This window comes from Anas platyrhynchos, chromosome 9 (genome assembly GCF_047663525.1).
Source record: "Anas platyrhynchos isolate ZD024472 breed Pekin duck chromosome 9, IASCAAS_PekinDuck_T2T, whole genome shotgun sequence".
Lineage (NCBI taxonomy): Eukaryota > Metazoa > Chordata > Aves > Anseriformes > Anatidae > Anas > Anas platyrhynchos.
In genome coordinates, this window is record NC_092595.1 from 28,709,471 (window position 1) to 28,726,539 (window position 17,069).

At 43.0% G+C, this 17,069-nt stretch overlaps 2 long non-coding RNA genes across 2 annotated transcripts in view; both read left to right on the plus strand.

The window, feature by feature from the left end:
- LOC140003227 (uncharacterized) overlaps nt 1-17,069 on the plus strand; it is a 40,112-nt gene that overhangs the window by 12,080 nt on the left and 10,963 nt on the right. The window lies entirely within an intron of this gene.
- On the plus strand, nt 6,155-7,670 carry LOC140003228 (uncharacterized). The gene is made up of 2 exons (XR_011811497.1): nt 6,155-6,231; nt 7,565-7,670. It is a non-coding gene; the product is annotated as an uncharacterized lncRNA (long non-coding RNA).

Below are 17,069 nucleotides of genomic sequence, written 5' to 3' on the forward strand. Positions count from 1 at the left end.
AACTTCAAGCCCCAGATACGTTTTATGTGGAAACCATATTTCCCAAGATAACACTGGACACAACTGCATAATCAAAAGGGATTCATTTCTTGGTTCATTCAACTCCTAGGTTTTAGTTTTAAAACTAAATGGGGAATAGGCTAAAGTTATGCAAGGGGAGTTTTAGGTTAGATGTTAGGAAGAATTTCTTTACTGAAAGGGTTGTGAGGCATTGGAACAGGCTGCCCAGGGAGGTGGTGGAGTCACCATCCCTGGAAGTCTTCAAAAGACGTTTAGATGTAGAGCTTAGGGATATGGTTTAGTGGGGACTGTTAGTGTTATGTTAGAGGTTGGACTCGATGATCTTGAGGTCTCTTCCAACCTAGAAATTCTGTGTGATGTCTGTCTTGGCTTAAAGCACTCTTCCAATCTCTATTTCCAGTTCCTAGGATTTCCTGAAATAGCTCATCCCATTTTTTTTCTTTGTACACTCTCCCAGCCTCTTTGTTTTCCTCTCCCCAAGAAACTTAGCACTGCTCTCTTCATACTTGACAACTAGATATGGAGCTGTATCAGCCAGAAGGAAGTTTCCTTCACACTTTCTGCTTCTTACGGTATCTGGGCTCTTACCTTTACACTTACTCACCCTTCCTACATTAGCACAAAGAAAGCTGTTTGGGAGATCTGATGTCTTGTTTTCCAGAAACTGCCCTGAATCACCTTTACGAGAGCTGTCCCACGCTGCGAGCACAAGTCTTGCAGTCTGGCCAGATATTTGCCTTCTAAGTCAATAACCAAATCTGTTACAAAGGTAAGAACATGTAATTAATGGAAAGGAAATCCTTTTATCCTTTTATTTTGATCCAAATTCACTTTTTTTTTTTTTTTTTTTTTTTTTTTTTTTCTCTAGACCAAGAATGAATCGTGGAGAACCACCAAAACTCAGGTGAGAAATGAAATGACAAATGTTAAGGTCAGGCAGCTTGCCCACTGCCATTGCTACCCTGAAAGCAGATGGAGTGCATCTTCATACGCCACAGCCTGAGACACTAGTCGACAGGCCAGCCCGTGTGAGGAAGTCCATTGCTGCCTGAATTTTAACATGACAGGGGGACTCTTAAGCCTCTTGTTTATGCTTTAGTACTTGCGGTCTATGGGAGGACCACAGCACACTCTTCTCTGTCTCCCCTTATTTGTTGATCGTCTGTAGGAAGAAGAGAACGTGCAGAGGCCCTCACCCGTACATTGGGTCTGTTCTCACTCTGTGCAGCTCCATCATTGAGCAAAGTACCAACCTTGAGGCTTCTGTAAGGACTTGACACAAACTACAGAATACTACAATGAAGCATTCACAACAAAACCACATTTTTTTCCTCAGCCAAGCATCAAAACACTTACAGAAGGGCATGGTCCCTCTCTGTGCACCTCAAGGGGAGATCCACAAATCCTCACGTGGTTTCATCGCATCCAGCACCCTTCTCTGTGCCTCCCAGCTAAACGTGCACAGAGGCAGCTGTTGCCAAAGTGCTGTGGTGACACAATTCAGTTCTGTTTCTGAAGTCATCACCGCAGGCGCCTCCCAGTGACGGCACAACACTCTCTGTTGCTAATGCGTCTGTCTCAGAAACAGCTAGGGAAGTACCACTATGCCCAAACTGACTTGAATTAGAGTAGTTCCCAAATTGTTCTCTGCTCCCCTACATCTGTGGAAGGTGTGTGATCAATCTTTTCCTTGAGAAAGGACTACAGAGCAAAAGAGCTTGATTCTGAGACGTTGCCCGTCCTTGTAGAGCAGTTCACCTTTGATTTCCATGTCAGAAAAAAGAAGGTGAAATCAACAATTCCCTTCCTCTGAGCTGGGAATAGGAAAGAAGCCCAATTCTCCAGGAAGCCTTCAAAAGGAAACTCTGCATTTCTTTGTTAAACACCTTGTTTAATTTCTTGAAAGAAATCTTTCCCAGGACTTTGCAACTGCGGTGGTTCAAAGCGGGTGGGCAGCCGAGTTCCACCACGGCCGCTCTCTCACTCCCCCTCCTCAAAGGGAAAGGGGGAGAAAATACGATGCAAAGGGCTCCAGGGCTGAGATAAGGACAGGGCGATGGCTCAACAAGTATCGTGACGGGCAAAGCAGACTCAGCAGAGTGACCCTCAGGGTCCCTCCCTGCCCCTGCTCCCCGTGGGGTCCCTCCCATGGGATGCCGTCCTTCCCCAGCTGATCCCACACGGGCTGCCCACAGGCAGCAGCTCCTCAAGCACTGCTCCCACACGGCTCCGTCCCACGGGCTCCATCCATCCATCCATCCCCCAGGAGCAAACTGCTCCAGCACGGGTCCCCCACGGCTGGGCGGCAGCTCCCCCCAGCCCCCCTGCTCCTGCGGGGGCTCCTCTCCATGGCTGCAGCTGCGGCCCGGGGCCTGCTCCTGCGGGGGCTCTCCACAGGCCGCAGCCTCCTCCAGGCCACAGCCACCTGCTCCACCGGGGGCTCCTCCACCCACAGGGGGGCAGCAGCGTGGAGATCTGCTCCATGGGGGACCCATGGGTGCAGGGGGACAGCCTGCTCCACCAGGGGCCTCTCCCTGCACAGCCCGCAGGGGAACTGCTGCTGTGAGCCTGGAGCACCTCCTGCCTCCTGCTGCACTCACCTTGGGGGCTGCAGGGCTGCTTCTCACTCCTTGCTCTTCCAGCTTCTGTTGTGCAGCAGTATTTCCCCCTGCTTACATCTGCTCTCCCAGAGGTGCAAACAACATCGCTTATTGGCTCAGCTCTGGCAAGCGCCGGGGCCCTTTTGGAGCTATCTGGAGCTGGCTGTTGTCTGGATTGTTCTCACAGACGCCATCCCTGCAGGCCCCTGCTACCAAACCCTTGCCACGTAAATCCGATCGAAGTGTATGCAGCAATTACAAAGCCGCTGTGCTTTGGGCTGTCACGATCCTTCTGCAAGTGCAGGGGAGGTGCAGGGTTGCTTTGCATTTCCAAAAGGAGGAAGAAAGCCTCCAACCCCACTGGACCTCAGCCACTTGCAGGATCCAAGCAACGCTCCCCACTTTCAGTTATCTCCCTCCCATGCACACAGTGGGAGCAAGGTTGAACAAGCACATTTTTGAAAATGTTTATCTTAATGAAGAATAAAAGAAGTCTACAACACCCAATCCCTCTGTGCACCCAAGGCAAAAATCGTGGACTATTCTGCCTCAACACTATTTTCAGACCCAATTTGTCAAGTCATCTAGCAGAGGATTTCTCTCTTGTTCACTCACTAGCTTAGTAGAGCACCAGTTTACATAGGTGCTGGAGCAGATTCCTCAACCATCTGAAGGGACTTGATCCCAGAAAAGTTCAAAACTGCAGATGACTCATGATTTTGTGGTGAAGCATCTATTAAATGAGAGCTGTTCCGCTTAGGGCACAGTGAGACAGTGTGAGAAGAACCCTGTATCTCACTGATTGAGGCTTTATAACTCTACAGAATTGTCAGTCAACAATAAATGGAAAGTGCAGGAGATATGTTCTTTCTTCCTCCTTTCCCTGCCATACATTAGCAGAGAGATTGTGGTGGGATATAGGTTCAGAGCCTCACAGAAGAAGGATTTGAACCCAGGCTCTCCACAGTCTGCACCACTGCCTTCCTGATGGCTTTTGACTATTTTATTTTATTTTATTTTATTTTATTTTATTTTATTTTATTTTATTTTATTTTATTTTATTTTATTTTATTAGTATTATTATTCTTCTTTTTCTGGGTGGTGTCTAAGTCTTGGGGGGAAGAACAAACTGTGGGAGGAGGGAATGCTACTACTGTCTGTGACAGTGGTGATTTCTGGACAGTGTTAGCAACAGAGCTTCTGCAGAGAAGAGAAAATGCCAGGCAGTCTCTGTTGGTATTCCATGTACTGAGTACTGAGTGCAGTTTTGGGCTCCACAGTATAAGAAAAAGACATAAACCTGTTAGAGAGTGTCGAAAGAAGGGCAACAAACAAGAGGGTCTCTTTTAACAGGGGGATTGAGGTTTGTGGCAAAGTTTTGGTAGCAATTTAGGGGCTGCACTGTGCTGGACACAGCAACAGACGCACCATAAGCCAAAGTCAGACAATAAGCCAAGGTGTGTTCACGTGTGGTTTACTGTGGTTTACGTGTGGTTTACGTATAGAAGAAAGTTTTTGCCTAGTGGTGAGTATACTGCAGATTTGCTGCATTGTTCTAAATTAAATAGCAAGATAAGTGATGGCATCGTAGGCTGGGAAAATATTTCTAGAGTATCAGCGCATTTTGAGCATCATTTTAACTGTTTATGCAAACATGAAGATTATTAAAATCAGTGTTTATTTATGTCTGTATGTAAACAGGTGATCATGTTGTATAGCATGCAGTAAATGGTTTGTGAATGCTGCTTGAAGAATGAAAAGAGTAAGTCAGCTCCACAAGGAATAAATGAATTTTGTTTATTTGTGCAATGCAGAGATTAGAATTAGACCAACAGCATGGAACCAAAGTCTTGCTGTGTGCCTTTTATCTGTAGGACAGTTCATGGAGGCTTCAGCAGCCCTATCTGTTTTCTAGCACTCTGAAATGTCCTCTGTGGTGCTGCACCCAGTTGAAAGCCTGCACTGATTGTGCTGAACTTTCCTAACAGGAGGCACGGGTCCTTCGTCGGACGCTGGCTGGGGATGTATGCTGCGATGCGGGCAGATGATGCTGGCCCAAGCACTGATCTGCAGACACTTAGGGAGAGGTGAGTGCTGGTCCTGAGGGAACTTCGGTATTGTCTGCAGACGCTTCTTCGTAAGTACTCCATTAAAAGCACAAACCCTGAATTTATTAGTGAGACTTTCTTTGATGCCCTGGTAACAGTTCCTAATGAATCAATTCATATTCAGCTGGGTGAAATCATCCCAGCCTGAAGCAGAGAAATAGGCATAGAAGGAGAACAAATGGGGAATCCTGTCGCCATTATTTTATAAACCTTTTAGTGTAACACCCAAGTTGAGGCCAAGGGAAAACCTGCCACCGTGGGACAGTGCTCTTACCCTTCTCTTCACTACTCACTTGTCAGCAGCACGAGGTCCAAACCCCCCTGGTGCAAGCTCTTAAGCATGCATGTCACATCCCAGGATGCTGCCAGTGGAGTGTTTGGACTTTCTGTATGGATCTTATGTTGTTATTTAATGGGTGCTTAGAAATCCAACAAGGTCTAAACACAGCCTGTACTTTTAAATAATCTTGGAAGCTCAGAGATACTGGAATGGCTATCAACACGCAGCATGATCCGTCAGAATATGTTTGCAGTTGATGTTTTTGTTTTGTTTTATTTTCCCTGTTTTTACAATCTAGCCTATGATGATAAAGGGCAGCTTGATGATAAATAACAAGCTTGGAATTCTAGGAGCTCTACACAAAATGTAAATATTCGAGATGAATTGAAATGTCTTTTAACATCTCATTATAAAGCTTTCTGCTGTCTAGACATTTGATCAGTGTAATGAAAACGTCACCATTTTTTATTCTCTATCAATTTTTCCTTTCAGATTGGCAATGGGAAAAACACAAAAAACAACCAGAAGAATATCACAGAATCCTACGATGCTTTCTCGACAGGAAGGCTTGCTGTTATTCAATCCACCAGATGGGTAAGAACAAACATAAACTTTCAGGTTTTTTCCACTGAAATTTCTACTGTGTTGAATCACTAATTTGCAGTATGTTAATTCATAATTTTAAAAAGTGGATGTGAAGACAAGGTGTATGCTTATACAAAAATAAAAAGGTATGCAGATGGGCGCAAAGACTAGTAGTACAGAAACATTCCCTGAGACCTAAATAAAGCCATGTACTAGAATGTAGCTCTTGATAAACTCTGTAAGCCTTGGGTACCAGAGTCAGTAATGTTAGAATAGACAGTCTTGTAGCTTATTGCTGTAATTTGTAATAAAGGGCACTAACATTTGTTAACTTGTAATTCTCATTGTAGTTTAGAAGCCTTTTGTTTATTAAAGAAACTGGCACTCCCTAAGTTTTGAAAAGAGCATAGATTGAGAAAATAATTGTTATTGCTAAATACAGATTGCAGTTACTCTAGAATGTTTGACAGTCACAGTATTTACTGTATATTGTTCCCACATTCTTTATGGTCTCATTTTTCTTTGATTTTGTGTCCGTGTGTCTTTTTTTCACTATGAAAACAGCACAGGTGGGTGTTGGAGAGGGGAAGTCAATTGGAGAATGGTTTGGACCAAATACAGTTGCTCAAGTACTAAAGTAAGTGAGATCATACCAGTCTCATTCAGAACGTACTCCCCTGGGGCAGCCAAGAGAAGGCCCAGGCAGAGTTTTGAAGGCTGCATCTCCCCCTGTCCCACAGTCAGGAATGTACTTGCCATCTATTTACAAGTGCAGCATGGAATGTCATGCCACAGCTCGGTGTGCAGGTACTGAGTTGGGAATGGGTGACCTCTAAATTTTAATAAAGGAAGAGCCTGAGGAGAAGAAACTGCAGGAAAGTCTCCTGCTATGCCGTCTGCATGCCCTCACCAGTCACACCACAGATGTATATTCCTTTCTGCACAGTGGCACAGCTCTGGCAGGTCGAGAGTGCCACCGTGTAGGTCGGAGTGGTGGTGTGAAACATCAGAGAGAAGCCATCTCGGCTGAGGAGGGAACTGAGCTGCAATTCCTCCCTTTCTGAGCAGCAGTTCTGCCAGCAAGGCTACTGGATAAAGATGGGCAGCTCCTCATAGTCTGGGAGCCACACTGAAAGGAACTGAGGCTGCTCAGTTCTCCAGGGGTACGTGGAGGTGTCTTACCTCAGGCAGGGGCTAGGCTACAGGTCCTGCGAGCTCAGCAGCAAGTCTTTGACACCCTGGAACAGGCACATGATCTGAAGAGGGAGGGGAGCTGAAGCATGCCCTGGACTCCAGATCTTTCATGGCCAAGTTTTTCATGGTGAAACGCTCACCCCCATTTCTTTCTGGCTTATTTGAAACAGCTAATTCTGCCAGTGCAGCTTAAGAGTGTAGCTCCCTTCCCCAAAGGTTTGGATTTTGCAGAAGTGGACATAAAACTGTGTGCTGCTGTCTCCCACTGAAGTTTTGGTGCCCCAAACCCTTAGCTGATTTAGCTTTTAACGCCCCATTTCTGCTGTGCACGCAGGCTCAGGCAGAAGTAATTCCACTGAATTCAGTGGAATTTCTTAAGCAAAAAGTAATCTGCAAAACTGGCATAGGAATTTTTTTCTTTCCCAGATGAGAAAAGACACAATTGGGCAAGAACCCATTGCAGAGACTGTCGAGTGCAATAAAAAGTAATAAACTTGATGTAGTTGAACTGTTACTGTCACTGCACTTAGCAGTAAGACAAAAGAGTTTGCACATGGTGCAGCGCATATGTTTTTCCTGGTACCACTCAGTACCTATTTTTCTAAAGATATTAAACATTTAATGTTTAAAGTTTTCTTTTTCTTACATGGAGACTTTAAAAAATGCAGAAAGGATGTTTTTTCTTAAGAAAAAAAGAATAAATAAATGGTTCTGAGTGTAAAGCTACCCTTTTGATCCAACTAGTTTATATTAATTAGTACCTTAATGTTTTCTAGGAAGCTTGCTTTATTTGATGAATGGAATTCATTAGCAGTTTATGTATCTATGGACAATACGGTGGTCATTGAAGACATCAGGAAGTGACACCTCATCAGTTTTCTGGTAACAGTTTCTGATTTGACTCCATTTGCCAGCATGTATCTAAACATGAACAAATACTTGGGGGGGCATGGGTTTGTCTTGCAAGGGTAAGAAGAGGGAAGAAGGACATACAAACTCAGTTGTGTTTTTTTGATCCCTGATGCCAACTTCGTGCTCACATCACTGGATGTGAAGAGCTCCTTGAAGAATTTCTACTGTCATCATTGCTGCCATTTCATTTCTCTGGCGTTTTATAGGCAAAGCTTGACACTATTAATAACATTAATAGGACATGTCACTGCAGTCTTAAATTGTCATCCCCCAATCATTGATCTAATGTCTCACTCGGACGTGCCAGCACATACTGTCTGCTAGAATTACTTCTACTAAATAGCTGTAATTGCCATGCCCGGCTCGTTTTGTCTTGGGTGCCCTATAAAGATCCCTGGCAAACTAGCTTAATTCACTACTGAGAGGAAGATCTGCTTTGTGTTCCTCTGTGCGTTGACTGATTTCTAGTTTTATTCCCGCAGAAAAAATGTGCTGGTGCCCTCCTCAGAGCAGCAGCGCGTCCCACAGCAGTGCACATTTGCACAGAAGTGCTCTTGGCCGAAGCAAGAAGGCAGGAGGACTCTGCACAGGCTGGAAAGCCCTCTTGCTTATTATACCTCTACGACTAGGGATAAATCACATAAATCCCGTATATATTGATGCATTTAAAGTAAGGTTTTCTTTCAGTTCATTGCTCGTTACTGTCAAATAAGTTTGGGTATGTGTGATGTCAGTAAAGAAATGAATGACAATTTCCTTTATTCCTTTTGAACTCCTAGGAATGCTTTAAGATGCCACAGTCTTTGGGAGCATTAGGAGGGAAACCAAATAATGCCTTTTATTTCATAGGATTTTTAGGTAAGGAAAAAAGAAACTTATTCCAAATGTGCAGATGATCAAAAGAGAACATTTTTTGAAGGGGAAATAGTAGGGGTCTAAGCGTGAACCTCTAGAAGTAAAGAAAGATGAGAATAGAATAAAATAAATGAAGAAGCATATCTAAAAGAGTTTAGAAACAGTATGAGATGATCCTTAACAGGAGCAGAAAGTTAACAGCAAAGCTAGGTGTAAAAATAAGTGATGACATCAACAAGAGCAACATACTGAGAATAGCTGATAGCATTTGACAAGTGTATTGGTCAAATGTCACTTTTATTTTCTTGTATTTCAAAACTGTTTCTGATAGCAGTATCTTTTTCACCCAAAATGTCATGGGGGTACTGTGGTATTTGAAAAAATTGGATCTGATCCCATGCCAGTATCCTGTGATTGGGTGATTGGCAGTTGTCACCAGTGGGATGTGTTTCTAAAGCTTTAAACAATCTGTAAAGATACCGGTATCTGTCATTCATTCACATACCTGTTTTTTAATACTGCTGCTTTTTAGAAAGTTTTTTTGTTTTGTTTTGTTTTAATACTTAACTACGTAACTGTGCAAAATGTGGCATGATGCAACGAGACAGACAAAATCATAATGAAGAGCAAATATTTTCAGTATAGATACCAGAATGGAAATGTTCCTTAGGTGGTCCATCATCTACAAGTTTTCAGCTTCTGCTGATACCTGGACTGTAGGAACTGGGTGGCGCTCCATGGAGGAGCACACAGGAGCTGCTGCTATTTTTTGGTTGACTATTTCGTTAGGGGTTTGCAGGGCCTTGTTCTCCCCGTGGGTTCTCTCCCTAGAGCTGCCACATATTTGGAGTCTTATATCTACTGATCGTACAGGGCATTACTGTATCAGAGGTCAAACCGCCTTACCTGCTGGTACCACATACCTACCATCTGCAAAGGTAAAACTCTGTGTGTTTGTTTTTTCCCCTAAGGGCTTCTTTTGCAAAGAAGAATGTGATTTTGATAACCGGTGTAGTCTTGTACAAAAGGTAAGAGTGGGAACTTAGCATCTCGATTTGTTCTTTATAAAGTCTGGTTTTTATTGTCTGTTTTTTGTAAAATTTTCCTTTGCATTTTCCTTTGTATACAAATTGTATGAGCCATGGAGAAGAATGCATTAAAGCATCAGGGTAAGGCAATACTACTGAATTGCTAATTGGAAATTGTTCAGCACTTTACCAGCCACAAACCCTGCCAGTTGGAAAATGGGTGTAAACATCCACACTTGAAGGTGTTACTGGGTGACACTTGCTTTTAACTTCTAATTCTCACTAAATGACTAAGGTTTAACTGCCATATTGTAGTGATGTATCAATGATTTGCTTCCTGATCCTTTTTTATTGTTTGACATAATAGATTGCGTGTTCTAATTATGACTGTTAGTCCCTGCTATCTTAAAGATCTGATTCTGTAAGTGCTGCAGGCCTCTAGCTCCTGCTGATCTAGGGAGAACAGAAGGTGCTGGCTGCCACAGGAAACAGACTTGAGGATGTTTCTGCATGCAGCTGTTAAGCTAAGCACCAGACGTCTGAATGTAAAGTACCATCAACCTCTAAGGGCATTTATTTAAAAAAAAAAAATCATCTAAGGAAAACAGTTTGTAAATAACTGAAATACAGGACAGAAGGTAACTTCTCTTTGAAGAGGAATAGCGTTTGGCTTCAGGAACACCTTTTTTCCTGACCAAAACCTGTCCTTCAAAATCTGATGCGTTTTTTTTTTTTTTTTTCCCCCTTTGGAGGAGCTGATAGATCTGTCTTTTGTGCTATTGATCAACAGAAAACTTGAGGAGAGTTCTATGCAAGCAACTTTCTTTTAAAAAGCAGAAAATATTGTACATTCCTAGTGTGCTTGCTACGTGTAAACAAAATTACAGGTTTGCAGATATCAAAGCTGATATCAAAAGATGATAAGACTGATAATTTGTAGTACAGTTCAAGAGATCTGTCTTCCAGATGTGTTTTAACTAGGGATGTATTACAGAGACCATGGTGCTTGGATTTCACAGTATGTCTGTATAAAGACTTTTTTTTCCTGATGGACATGCGTAATTAAAAAACACTTTCAATTAAGCAGACACATTTTGTGTTTGAAGCGTCCCCCGAGCCAGCTTTTAAAATGAAAGCATTCTGTCCTCAGGAGATTCTAAAGCAGCAGAGTCTACGGATGTTTGAGCTGGTCCAGAAGCACCCGCCACACTGGCCTCCTTTCATACCTCCAACAAAACCAGAAGTGACAACCACAGGAGCAGGTAAGGCACCGATTAAAAGCCTAATTGTGCAATGTTATGTTCCTCGTTAGCAAATAAAAGAATAATCACAGGTAGAATAACTATCCTTTGTGAGTGTCAAGCAATATATAGCAGGCATGTATCCAAACAAGCCATACAATTGCTAGCACAGATTTTTTTTTTTCACTCTTACAAAGTACTTTTCTGGAATGCGTCTTTCAAAGTTTTTTTTTTTTAAGTGAACAAAATCAGGCATGTCTTTAGAAGCATTTTTTTCTTTATCTTTTTTTAGAGAACTCATTGAATCTACTGACAAGCTATTTGAATTGGAAGAAGAATTTGAAATCCTGAGTGTGTGAAGGAAACTGTGGTGACTCTTCTGAGTGTTGAATATATTGGTAATATTATTGCATTGACTTAAACAGCCATGTTAGCCCCGAAGTGCCTGAAATTATGGATAACAGAGCACAGAAATCTAGTAGCATCCAAAACTCCAAGGGCAGTTTAACACACAAGCTTCCCCGGATGGAAAGGCAGTAAGAGATGTTGTGATAAGATGCTTAAAGGGAATCTCTTTTTAACGTACCTTACCTGGAGACAAACGGGCCTTTGAGATTAAGGCAAAAATACATGTATCACTGGGCACCATGTTTGGAGAAAGGGATAACCCAAATGGATATTTCTTGCTCTCATCTAATAATGCAATAGTTTAGTTCTTCAAGCAAAACAGTCTTCAGTTCAGGAGGATGTTTACTTCTGTTCCCTCCTGTGGGCTGCGTCATAGGAAAAATACATTGTCTTGTTTAAAAGATTGACTGGATCAGGAGAAAATTGTTTCCTTGTTAAATATTTTAACATGTATTTGAGCAACCAGACTTTATTACAAAAATGTTTCTGTAAAAGGAACTATGTCTAATGGACACATTTTGCAATAGCCTTCCTGTTTCTGGGAGACCTCAAGAGGAACAGGAGCCTCAAATAGTTGATACAGATCACAACCACTGTTATAGTTATGGTATATTTCACCTTGACCTTAAAATTCAAATGATTAAAACTTAGGTTATTTCTTTCCGAGTTAAAACGAGTCAAAGGTGGTTTAATTGTACCTTATTTATTTTAGAATAGATTTACACAAGTTTCTCTGTTACAGCACTTTATCTGTGCATCTAATAAATTTCTTAAGCTTTTCTTAGGTTGTATGCTGCTATGTTTGGTTAATTTGTGTGAACTAAATATAAACCAGGTGATCTTAAAACTTAATATAGAAGCGTACACAGATTACTGAATTGTTGCTTTTTGACTTCTTGCCTTTTGAAATCTGTTTTGGTAGAAGTGCCTTAACCCTGCAGGTTTATCAGAACAGCCTGGGCAGTTTTATTTCTAAGGCAGAGAATCTCTCTCTAGCAGCCATAAGAAAAACAGTTCAGAATAAAGAAAGGCAAAGATTTTTAATCCATGCTGAAGTTCCTTTTCACTACCAGACAGTCCCCCTTGTGGTCATGTTGTCATGCTAGTGTCATGAACATGAACTGCAGACTTTCATCTTCACCAATAAATGACAACATAGAGAAATACTGAATATTGTCTCCTCTCACTTGCACCTCTCGATCAGGGCCACTGTTTTTTCAAACAAAAGAGTTAACGAGATCCTATTGCATCTTGTTTAATGTTTATTAACTACAGTTTGGAAACCACAAACGTAGAAAAAAAATATCATTTCCTTATTTTATTAAAACATATATAAAACATATAAAAAACATATATAATATATATATATAACACATATTGTGTTGTAAAGCCCACAATTCCATACCAATGACAACAAAAAAATCATCTAATTGAGCATGCAGTTTTCATTAACCTGTTTTGTGTTTCATTTTTTTTTTTACAAATACCCAACAACACATACACATGTGTTGTGTTGTGTTTTTTTCCATCATTTCTCACTGAAGCAATACCCATCCCGTATCAGATCTGTGTCATTACTCTAATTTTTGTTCCTAATGTACTTGAAAAACTTCTTAACTCTATTGATTGCAACAGTGGATTTTTTTCCCTCCGATCTTAACTCCATTTATCAATTACTTATTCTCTTAAAATCCTGCTTTTAAGAGATGGTTGGGTATTCACCATCTCTCACTCTTATTTATAGATTTTCTTTTCTTTTTCAGTAGTTCAGCCCTAGTCAACTCGGAGGTGGGCAGCAGCAGCTTCTATGGAGCAGCTATGCTGGAAAAAAAAAAAAAAAAAAAGTTGAGCCTTGAGGGAAAAGGAAGGTGGGAGAGCCAGATGGGGCAAGAGGAAGGGAGGTGGTTTGACCAGGACACCTTGAGGGTCTGGGAAGAGAAGAAATGGATGGGTGCTTAAGAAATGAGCAGCATCACAGCCTACATACGGAAGAATTGTGACGAGCAGTTTAGAAATGTGAGCGATTGGTGGTCTTGTGTTGATCGGCAGCTGTGCTCCATGGTTATAGCTGTAATTTCAGCAGTTTACTGTGTAAGCCGCATGTTGCCACTTCCTTGATCAAGGCAAATGCTGTTCAGTTGCAGGGAAGAGGGGCAAGACTCAGGGAAGAAACGGAACGGAGAAAAACTGTACACTGTGGATATGCACACGTAGCCATAAAATCAGTGCTGGACAGAAAGAGAGAAAGAGAGACAGACAGACAGAGAGACAGAACGAAAGGAGGGAAGGAAGGAAGGAAGGAAGGAAGGAAGGAAGGAAGGAAGGAAGGAAGGAAGGAAGGAAGGAAGGAAGGAAGGAAGGAAGGAAGGAAGGAAGGAAGGAAGGAAGGAAGGAAGGAAGGAAGGAAGGAATGGAGGGAGGGAGGAAGGTAAAGGGAGAAAGAAGGAATACCCCACACTCATAAAAGTGAGAAAGATCTAGGTGTAAAATTACGTAAAAGAAAGACAACTGTCATGTTGTGGTCTGATAGTTTGTGGGAGAAAGCAGAAACCCAGCAATTCTGTCTTTCCTACTCCTCCAAACCAATTCCGTTGACAACTCTGAATGCTTCCAGCTAGAAAAAAAAGGAAGAATGAAGTGGAGGGCTCCTTGCCATCACTGTATTTCTGGAGCAGATTTCTGGATAGTCCCCGCAGCCAGCTGTAGGGCCTGTGCCAGGCTTGGAGTGGCTGCAGGGAACATGCCAGGGGCTCGAGGTGCTGCAGGGAACATGCCAGGGGCTGGAGGGGCTGCAGGGCGAGTGACACGGGTTTGAGGGGCCTCAGGTCCCAGCGCAGTGGTTGAAGTCGATGCAGGGAACATCAGAATTGTTGGAGGGGCTGCAGGTAAAATGCCAGGGGTTGCGGCGGCTGCAGGGTGCTGAGTCACAGCTTTGCATCAGGTCAAGACGCATTTTCCTAGAACCATCCATTTCCTCCTGAAGGGGCTGAATAGCATGGAACGGTCTTCAAAATGCACAGAGCAGACCCCAGCAAACGTAGGGATGCTGCTAGCAAGTAGGGAACTTTTTTGTTGATGTTGTTAACATTGTTTCACGACAATAGATGCAAACATGTATCTTGAGTTGAGGGCAAAGGTGACCTTGGATCTGAAGCACACAGGCGTTCACTAATGTCCCCCCATCCGGAGTGAATCCACAACGACTCGGAAGGAAAACTAAAGTCCAAAGCAGTGCACTGGGATAAAGAGAGTTTAATAGGGTAGAAAAGGAATAAAAACAATATAATAAATATTAATATTTATAATTTATAATATAATAACGTATAAAAATTGTTTAATTAATAAGATTAAATAATAATCATCATAATTTTATAGTAATAAAACAACGCCATACTGTACAACACAGTCAATAAAGTGGATTTAATGCAATAAAAATAAAACCCATTTATCCCATCCCAATGAGTTCCTATCCCCATCATCACTTCCCATCCCACTGATCATTTCCTATCCCAACAACGTCCCAGTTCTGATCCCAAGGCTGAATTCCCAACTCCCACCCACCCATCCAGCCAGCCATGCACCCATTTTCTGCATTTTCAGGTCACAAGACTCTGATGAAGGCCACCTCAGCCTTTTCCCCCCAAAAAAAAGCTGCTCTTTATTGTGAAAAACTTCACTTTTGCACAACACTGCAGACCCAGCCAAGATGGTCCTGCAAGACAAGGTGAAACAAACATACAAAACCCATATGGAGGTAAATTGGTTCATCTAAACAAATTCCTACCACGAAATCCTGATCCTCAATCTCAGCACCGATGAAAAAAGAGGATACAGTTCCCTCCTCCAAGGTCCCTCTCTGCCCCTGCTCCCCGTGGGCTCCTCTCCATGGCTGCAGCTGCGGCCCGGGGCCTGCTCCTGCGGGGGCTCTTTTTTGCACCTAAGTGCTGTTAACCATCCCAGGCATTTGTTGTTCACATGGTGAATAAGTGCTGTTTTGGATTTACAGAGATAATCTGTAGATTTGGTTCCAAAGGGGTTCAAATTCAGGCAAGGCAGTGAGAGCTTTGTGGGCTGCAGGAGAACCAAAATGCAGGAACTGTCAGGGCTCATCCTCACCCGGGACCAACTCTCATTTGGTCTTCTTTGGAGAGAAAGGCAAGCCAGCCAGATGGCTTCCACTACTTCTATGGGAGTGACATTGGGATTGATCTTTAAAATGAAATGAAGCAGAAGGCTGTGGGTTCTCCAACCTTCAAGATATGCAGCACTTGGCTGGGAAGGTTTCTTCCGTTCCTATGGATTTGAAGAATTAGGGCTGAAAGAAGCAGCAGGACCCTAGGGCCATATTCTGTCATCTCTATGGAAACTCCTGACGGGAATTCCCTCCCTACTGGTGTCAAACTGCAGGCAGGCAAACGGGTGTGGTCTCCTCTCTGTGCAACTCCCCAATCCATGGTGTCTCTTTGCATGTGTGAAATTGCATGTGTATAGGGGGTGTGGTGGCAGAAGAGTGAAAGCCTCTTCTGATGGCTCCTAAAGCTGTGAGTCTGACCCTTCTGTGACTGTGCTGAAAGCGATCCTGGGGATAGAAGGGAGAGTGATCCAGCTGCACATCATGAGACGGGGAAGAGACAGAGGCTCTGGCGTGCACTGCTGACTGGTTTGCCTCGGTGGGGTTGGAGTGAGGAAGCTGTACCCTCCTCTGTTAGCACAAAGGAGAGGAGTTATTCCACGCTATTTTTCCTCCTCTGTGTATGAATGGACAGACTGCACAGTTGGTTAAGGCCGTAGCTACTGAAGACAAGAACTCCATTGTCTGCTGCTCTTCAGGCAGAAGGCAGAAGGAATCAAGAGACAGGACTGGCTCTGTCTGCATACTGCAGTAGACGCACTTTTTTGCATCTTCTGTGCGTGAAAAAGTATGTTTTAATTGATAAGAATCCCAAGGGCCTAGAAATACTGCAGTTTTAGGATAAATCTGGTATAAACTGAGTGTCCTGAGGATTTTGAGTACTCCATTTCCGTGGCCAGACCAACAGAAACTCCAGGGCAATAGGAAACACAACTTTCTCTCTCTTATCCTAAATTTCTCCACTTGTTATCTCCTGACCAGCAATTTACAGGAAAGTTACAGGAAAGTGAGGGAAAATATTTGAACTATTTATACACCAGTGCAGGTGGTGCCATGTTAACTTCACTCTTTTGCAAGATCTTGTTTGCTAACAGCAAGTTATGGCCCCTAGGGATGTTTTACCTTGAGGGAGGGAATGGGGGCACACCAAAACAAGTAGAACAAGCAAAATACTGTGGGGTGGAGCTGACAAAACAACAAACAAACAAACAAACAACAAAAAAACAACTACCACCACAGACCACCCACTAGTGCCGTGCTTTTCATACTGAAGTGAGGAAAGAGCAGAGCATCCTTGCAGGAACTTCATGCCTCAAAACCCTCCTTTGTCACTCTTCCTGCACTTGTGTAACAGTTGCTTGCAGGTCTGTTTCCTTTCTTATTTCAGGACTGGAAGATGGCTTCATGGACAAAACAGACTTGGCTTGGGGAAGAGTAATTGAATTTATTGCCAACTGATCACAAAGTAGGACAGTGAGAATTTAAAAACTTTAAAACCAACCAACCAACCAACCAACCAAACAGAAAACCACCTCGCCACACTACTTCCATCCCAGGCTAAACCTCAGTCTTGATTCTTCTATCTATTTCCCACGGAGCAGTGGGGGGTGGTTGGAGGATGTTGGGGACTGGAGGTTGCAGGCTCTGCTGCTCCTTCATCGTATTTGGCAATTTTATTGATGGTAGCGCTCCCCACCCCTCCCAT